At 44.8% G+C, this 7,115-nt stretch overlaps 2 non-coding genes across 2 annotated transcripts; one reads left to right on the top strand and one right to left on the bottom strand.

Annotated features, from left to right (window-relative positions):
* Positions 1–1,499: 1,499 nt before the first annotated feature.
* Positions 1,500–1,571, bottom strand: trnaa-agc (transfer RNA alanine (anticodon AGC)). Its single transcript has one exon. It is a non-coding gene; the product is annotated as a tRNA-Ala (tRNA).
* A 4,864-nt stretch (positions 1,572–6,435) lies between these two features.
* On the top strand, positions 6,436–6,517 carry trnas-uga (transfer RNA serine (anticodon UGA)). The gene has a single exon. It is a non-coding gene; the product is annotated as a tRNA-Ser (tRNA).
* The last annotated feature ends 598 nt before the right edge of the window (positions 6,518–7,115 follow it).

The following is a 7,115-nucleotide window of genomic DNA, read 5'->3' as shown; positions in this document are numbered from 1 at the left end:
GAGTGCAGACACAACTTCTCTGAGTGCAGGATTCACTTCTCTCATTGCTGTTTGTTCACTCTTGAGGTTTTATTCCTCCACCAACCTGCTTCTGTCTGGAAAGAAACAAATAACTGGAGTGCTGCACATCAACAGACTTGGAGTTTGGACACGGACGAATGAAGTTTGGCTTTTTGTTTCTTCCATCAGATCAGAGCTGATTGGAAAAAACAATCAGGTGGTTTATTAAACCAGCAGTGAGCTGGACTTCAGCCCAGGTCCACAGTCCCACTGTCAGTTCACTTCAACATGAAAGAACAAAATCCAACCCTCACATGGCCTGGAAATAAATAGCAATTACATTACAACCCCTTTATTTCTCTCCTGTTCAGGTCCAGTTGGACTCATTCATCTCTATTTGGTAGGATTTCACTTCATGAGTTCAGAAGCATCTTCACATGAGACGCTGGTTCCTCACATTGATTGATCGTTGAATTCTGTCTTTGATCTCTGCATTCTGTGTTTGATGTCTGAATTCAGTCTCTGATCTCTGGATTCTGAGCATTGATCTCTGACTGATTCTAAACTCATCAAAGGATCACATCAGCATCTTGGTCCAGACTCCAGATGGTGATTTTACCAAGTTCACCACAGTCCTTGTTGCTGTCTGCTGTTGGGTCACAGCAAAGTAAGGAAACAGCCTGACGGTCCTCAGGAGGAAATTCAACAGCCTCCAAAGATGGAGGTGAATCTAGACCTGCTCATGTTTGCTGTCCTTGATGAACTTGGGCGGTACTGTGGTGCTGGGATGAGGTCATGGAGCTGATCTGGGAGCAGTCCTGATGTTAAATGCTGTGATGAAGTACAGTGTGGAGGCAAAATGGACAAAATGGGTCAACATCAAATAAAGTTGTAAACCTGTTTGAAGTCTTATTTTGTGTCTGATGGACATTTTTGAAATCACTAATGATTTTTTGACTGAACGTCCTGGATCCTGTGGTGTCTGATGAGGAGACAACTTGAGTACAGAGTTGGAGAAGAGGGTTTTTGGAGGGGAGATGATTTTTGCAGTGCTACAAGTCAATAAAATGTCATCATGTTTCAAAATGTCCTCACTAAGATGGTTATTAGTCCCTCATTCTCAGCTGCTACAGCCTAAAAAGAAGACCTTTGACTGGTGGATCTAACAAAGATCAGATGTTGTCTCCTCTAGAACATTAACAGCTTAATGTTGTGGTCAGGACTCCTACCTGAGCAGGGAGACCCCAATGGATTTCTAGTCCTGATAGGGAGAGGGAGCCTCCTGGGTGGGGAACCTGATAGGGAGTGGGACGATCCGCCCATTGTGGGTGATTGACAGAGCAGGTTTGATCTATGTTTTCATTTCAAAAGTAATTTTGAATATCTGTGGAAAGTTCGCCCACCTTGAACATGTAGAAGATGTCTTCTGATAGTTAATCGACTGTTGTCACATTTAAGGATCACTTTAGCAGATAAGATGAAGGCTACACAGGACCAGCTGGAGATGCCGGGGATTGAACCCAGGGCCGCATACATGCTCAGCATGCGCTCTACCACTGAGCTACACCACCTCTGGTAGAGTCACTGTTTAACTGATGCAGCAACACAAACACAGACACAACATTCATTTTCTTCATTTTAGGGAGTAAAGGATCTCAGCCTGTGATCTCAAAGGCTCTGTGATCTCTGTCATTTCACTGTGATGTCAGCCCACACAGCCTTAAGGCATGTTCACATCAATCGTGACACAAATTTTTCGTGCAACAAGTTCACATGTAAAGTCCATGTAGAGAGCTGAACCCGTGTGTGTACTCGCCGGGAACGTGAGAGACGCGTATTCATGCATTTGAAAATATTCAACTTTTGTGACAAATTCTCAGGACAATGAGTCCAGAGAGCCGGTCAGTGTTGAGATTCCCCTGGCGTCAGGGAAGTCATGTCAACGGTCCTGGAGCCTGGAGTTGGTGTCGGTCCTTGATATTCTGGCACCGATCCTCACAAACAGGTCATCGAACAGGAACCTCGTCAGCCAGAAGTACCGCTGGAAACGGCCGTCGTCCAGGCGCAGTTCTTGGAGAAAGTGAGTTAAGAAGTTTAGAGGTCCAAGAAGCTTCTTCAGTTCAAAACTTGCCTTTAACCTTCAGTCTAGCGCTGTTCCAGCATTGGATGAAAGAGACTGGTGCTCTCATCTTCTTCAACATTGACTTGTTCTATCAGGACAAGAGAATCTGAGCTTGGATGTCATTTAGAAGTCAAAGGCTTGTTCAACTGGTAAACATCAGCTGGTGTTCACTCTGATGATGTAGCGATGGTCTGGATTCTTCCTTCTGGAGCACCAAGCTGCTGGGAAGAAGCCTGATGATGTCAGAGTTGTGTTCAGTGGCTCCTGCTGGGTCCATTTCTGACAACTGGGCTCCAAAGAGTTCAGCTGTTTAAAAGGCTCAGAAAAAGCAGCACCTCATGGTGGTCAGGAGACGAGGTGGCCGAGTGGTTAAGGTGATGGACTGCTGATCCATTGAGTTCTGCAGGTGTGGGTTCCAATCCCATCCTCGTCGTAGGAGACTTTAATTTCTGCTCCTAGATTCTGGAACGACTCTGAACTGTGAGGCTTTCCAAGAGGAGATTCCTGCAGCACCAGAGAGCTGCAGTTCCCTACAACACCACCTGTTGAGTTGGATGGGAGCAAAATACTTTCTAACTATAGTATTCAAGGTTTATTACGATTCCACCAGAATACTTTCTAATTTATAGTTTTAAAGGTTCGTTCCACCAAAATACTTTCTAATTTATAGTTTTAAAGGTTCATTCCACCAAAGTACTGCTTCCTGTCCAACTTCTCAGTTTTAAAGGTTCATTCAGTTGAGGGCTCCTGGTTCTGTGTGAGGGGTTGAGGGTCGATATGGGATGATGAGGAAGATTTCATGTCACGATGGTCCTGCTAAAGTAACTGAGTCATGATATCAAACAATGTCATCAAAATATGCTTGAACTCTTAAAATGGCAATAAAATCTACGGAATCGTTTTTCCACAAACACTTTTATTGTGTTTTTGTGAGCATCATTTTTCAAACATTATAACATAAACTTTAAAAAGGGTCCATTCACTAACACTCTTACTTGAAGGTAGTCACTGATATCAGTAAATAGCAGATAAAGATTTGTGTTCATGTTTTAATTCTCTACTCTGACCTGTGCTGAGACACTGGACCAGAGAGGAAGACCTGCTCAGCCTCCTGCATGGACCAATTCTGCAGCTCAGTCAGGCCGTCCATGATGGCCTTCCAAAAGAGAGTAGTTCCTTCAAAATATATCATTTAAATATACCATTCTACTACTACAGAACAGCAAGCCATTCTACACAGGTCCATACACCAGTAGCACCATGGTAGGCATGCTGTTTCTATAGGCTTTGAAAGTCCAGGAACTGGGACACACCAAAATATATCCATGGTGAGGCCTGCCTCAGGAACTAGAACACCAAAGATGAACTGCACTCATCCGTGAAGCTCAGTTGTGTTGGTGTTCTATGAAGTCCTGCCTTCAGAAAGGCACCAAGGATGTCCTGTTGGTCCTCACTGTCCAGGTAGACAGGCTCAGGAAGAGGACTTGGGACAGAACCACTTAGGCTACCTGTTGAGTGAACCCTGACCCTACGGGCCAACCAAGGGACAGAAACACTTACTTTGTGCCCCATGGTATTAGTCTCACTTTAACCAATGTCTCACAATACCCCACTCTCCCCTACACAAACACACACACACACACACACACACACATACATATATAAATCACACAACTAAAATACTGTACAAATACATATTTATTTTTAAGAATCAATGTATTACAAGTACTTTCAGTAAAAAACTAACCAAAATGTTCTTAAAAAAACAAAACAAAAATGTTCTTAGCAAAAACCTCTTCACCGTGTGTGTACCGCACATCTGTAAAGTGAGTGTGTGAGAGTGTGTGAGCGTAAGTGTGTAACAGTCAGTGAGCGTGACAAGAACTCCTGAAACGCTTCATCAAAGTGCTTTCAAATCTTGTTCAACTGCAACATTCATCCATTCAAACCTGACCTCATCGGTTTGGCATTGTGAAGTTTGTCACTTCAAATCTTCATTCAAGACAATTTCACCTTTAATGCATGGACTTTGGGGGACAGTTGAAGTCCATCCAGATCCAAGAGAAGTTTTTGAAACACTTCAGAAGTGTAGCACAGTCGTGGGGGACATGCAAGGTTGAGGGCACCCATCAGTCCCATTAGCAGTGTACGGACCTGGGCAGCATTCCTGCATGTAGGCAAAGTCAGAGTAGTCAAAATAGTACATCCAACTCTGTAGCGCCACCTAAGTAGAATACCAATGTTTGAGATCCTGCTTGTTCAGCATGAATGTTCCAGCAGTGGTCACCTACCTGTGTACTTTCCAACAGTCACCAGTCGCTCTTGGTGCCACCCCTGCTTGCGCCAGTGTCTCCAACAGTGTCTCCAACAGTGTCTCAGCAGCGCCCGTGATCTTAGCAGGACTGATGAGCCTGTGGTTCAGGAACAGGTCCTTTCTAATTGTGCAGATGAGGTTTCTGTTCCAAAGCCTGGATCGTATGTTTTCATGATCTCTTTCAAAATAGTCATCAGGTATTTCCTCCCCACGTGTGGTTGCTCTCACATGAATGCTTCATCACCAGTCATCAGTCCACTGTGTGTTCATGGCAGCATTGAGCAGCAGTCAGACAACAGTTCTTAGACGCTCCATGAGTTTGGCTGAAAGTTCCCGATCCATGAACCCGTCTTCATGATCCAGGTATGGTCCTGCACACCCTGAAGCTTCCTCTGGTGGAGATTCCAGCTGCCTGGCCTCCATCTCTGAATACACTCGCTGGCCCTCAGCTTGTTTTGTTCCATACAGTCAAAAAGAAGCAGAAATAACAACACCATTGAACAGAGGTCAAACAGCCAGAGCAGCTCAAAGGCAGGGATGGGGTTCCTCACCCCTCCTCCCCTAAAACAAAAGGCACGTGGTCAATCTGGGTGTTTGAAAGCAAAGGTCATGGGCTAGAAGTTTTAGTTGTTTACTCAATCAAATATTTATTTGTTAATGATATGATCATACAGAGAGGCTCACCGGACTTTTCCTCAACAAAAAAAGGTTTCAAATGTTGAAAAGCACACCAGTAATTTATCATTGCATCAGTTAAAGACAACAATACATAAAGAAATTGCTTACCGTTGCAATCGGCCATTTTCCAAAAAACAAAGACTTCTCTCCTGGTGAAAAGAAATGAAGAGTCGTACGGTCCTCTGAGGTCCTGTTGTGTCTTTTGGTCAGAGACAAACAAAGTGTGTGCCAAGTCGGCTGTGATGAATCTCCCAGTAAACCAGGGGTTGGGTTCCCCACACCTTCCTCCCCTCAAACAGAAGGCCAGACGTGTGACTTGGAACACCAAACAGGACCAATGGTCTGTTTGAGGCTTGAGGGAGGACATGTCTGTCTTCTTGCAGTAGTTACTTTCCCTGGTGAGTAGTTACTTTCAGAGTGGAGTAACTCAGGTACTATCTCAGTTACATTTTGGCAGAGGTAACTAGTAACTATAACTACCTACTTTTGCAAAGTCCCGTGCCAGACACTGAACATGAGACACTTGCGGTCTCTTGGTGTGACAATCAGCCGCTCTGTGACAGCAGTGGAGACACCAGCAGACAGGGCGGAACCAACTGGAGCAGAGGAAGAAGAAGTAGCCCCACAAGAGCCCTCCCTCCCTCTCAATCTTTCTCTCTCTCTCTCTCTCTCTTTTGTCTTTTCTTCTATTTATTTGCCTTCTGCTGTCTGTCCTTTCCTGCTCTCGTTTAAAAACCAGCCGCAGCAGACGTCCGTTCCCATGATGAAAATGATTGTAAAAGATAGATTTGTTTTCCTCTTTAAGTTTCGAAGCATTTTCAGATTCATGAAAAGATCATCAATCAGTGTCGTATTTCAGACAGACTTCTGGTCCGTGAGGACGAGGAATCCAGCACAGATCCACAGAACTCCAACTCCCATCTTTGATGATTCCTTCTCAGTCTGTAGGGTGGAGAGATCCTCCTGAGTCAACGAGCCCTTTTAGGATCCACCTCCATTTATGGATGGAATTTATACAGCATCCACTCACCAGTAGAGTCTGATATTCAACAATACAGATTCCCAAGTCACTGTCCAACACTGGCTGGAGGAGCAGAGCTGGCAAAATGTCATCTTTTCTGTCATTGTTTCAAAATGTCCTCACTAAGATGGTTATTAATTCCTCATTCTCAGCTGCTGCAGCCTTTAAAGAAAACCTTTGACTGGTGGCTCTAACAAAGATCAGATGTTGTCTCCTCTAGAACATCAAAACGATAATAATAAAGATAATAATAAAGATAATTTGGTGAATTTCAGTCTCCTAAAAATGTGTGTGAATGTGGTTGTTGTGGCCGAGTGGTGAAGGCGATGGACTTGAAATCCATTGGGGTCTCCCTGCGTAGGTTCCAGTCCTGCCAACAACGTTCAACTGTTGATGGTCCATATCAGACCTCTGCAATTCACCGCCAAGCCGCTAGGGGGTGTGGCTTTGTCTTTGTATTGTTTACGGGGCTCTTGTCGGATTCCTTGGTTTTCTTCCGGTCACAGACAACAATTGTTGGCCATTTGTCAGTCTTTGTAGTGCCAAGAATAATCCTTTCTTCGGCTTGGTCCATTTTTTTCTTGGAGCCTTAACCACAGAAACTGTGAAAATGGCGGTGTTGTTGTGCTGCGACTGAACCGGAAATGACGTTTTGAGCGGACCAATCACAGTCCTCGACGTTGACGTCACCACGCGTCGACGCGACACGGAGGCAGGATTTTGTTGGGGTTTGCGTCGACGCGACGCAGAAGCATAAATCAGGCTTTAGTGGTTTCGAATCTCACGCCAAGCCAGGGAACCAGGGCTTGAATCTGTCACGTGATCACTGCCGGTCGGCGAGGCTTTGGACGTCACTAAGTACGGCATCAATACGCGTTTTTCAAAACGAAATCCTGGATCGCTCCACTCATCACTACCGCTGCTACCAGGTTAGCGAGTTAAGGAAACGTTAGCGAGTCTGGAGTGGCACAGAGAACAGA

The sequence above is a fragment of the Aulostomus chinensis genome, chromosome 1 (assembly GCF_037954235.1).
Source record: "Aulostomus chinensis isolate RoL2024-O1b breed Wild chromosome 1, RoL_Achi_v1.0, whole genome shotgun sequence".
Classification (NCBI taxonomy): domain Eukaryota; kingdom Metazoa; phylum Chordata; class Actinopteri; order Syngnathiformes; family Aulostomidae; genus Aulostomus; species Aulostomus chinensis.
This window is presented reverse-complemented; position numbering and strand designations above follow the sequence as displayed.